The sequence below is a fragment of the Larimichthys crocea genome, unplaced genomic scaffold, assembly GCF_000972845.2.
Source record: "Larimichthys crocea isolate SSNF unplaced genomic scaffold, L_crocea_2.0 scaffold72962, whole genome shotgun sequence".
Lineage (NCBI taxonomy): Eukaryota > Metazoa > Chordata > Actinopteri > Sciaenidae > Larimichthys > Larimichthys crocea.
The window spans coordinates 1-797 of NW_020859637.1; the positions used below are offsets into that span (position 1 = coordinate 1).

At 38.8% G+C, this 797-nt stretch overlaps 1 pseudogene; it reads left to right on the forward strand.

Annotated features, from left to right (window-relative positions):
• The first annotated feature begins 4 nt into the window (after positions 1–4).
• Positions 5–706, forward strand: LOC113745415 (beta-1,4-galactosyltransferase 1 pseudogene; annotated as a pseudogene).
• The last annotated feature ends 91 nt before the right edge of the window (positions 707–797 follow it).

The following is a 797-nucleotide window of genomic DNA, read 5'->3' on the forward strand; positions in this document are numbered from 1 at the left end:
CCAGGATGGAGAGGGAGTGTTCAACAAGGGTATATTGATGAATGCAGGATTTGTTGAAGCACTGAAGGAATATGATTATGACTGCTTTGTCTTCTCTGACATAGATCTAGTTCCTATGGATGACGGTAATCTCTATAGATGTTTTCAAAATCCCCGACACTTGGCTGTGGCTATCGACAAATTTAACTTCGAGTTACCATACAGTACTACATTTGGTGGGGTTATTTCATTGTCCAAGAGCCAATTCTCAAAGGTTAACGGCTTCTCGAATACTTTCTGGGGCTGGGGTGGTGAGGACGACGATATGTATAAGCGAGTTATCTTCCATGGAATGTCTATTTCTCGACCTGGCTTGGTGATAGGAAAGTACAAGATGATCAAACATGTGAGAGATTTACACAATGAGGTTAATCCAGTGAATCCTGATAAACTGAGACACACAAAGTTGTCCATGAATAAAGATGGGATTAATTCCCTAAAGTACACAGTCAAGGAGATTGTTAAAGATATACTGTACACTTGGATCACTGTGGGTATTCAAAGCCCGCTCAGAATCTGAGGAAATGGATTTGTGACTAAATGTTGATTCTTCAGTCAACCCTGTGTTCTTTTTATATATTGACACGCTAGACATATATTACATGTGACATGGATAACACAGAAGTCAGACAGACACAGAAGTGTGTTTGGTTGGCCAGTGACATGGTGAAGGGATTTTATATTTTGATTTTCATTGATACAATACTTTCTTTGTCTTTACTGTCAAATGCAGTAACTTTACAAGTTGAAACTTGTAT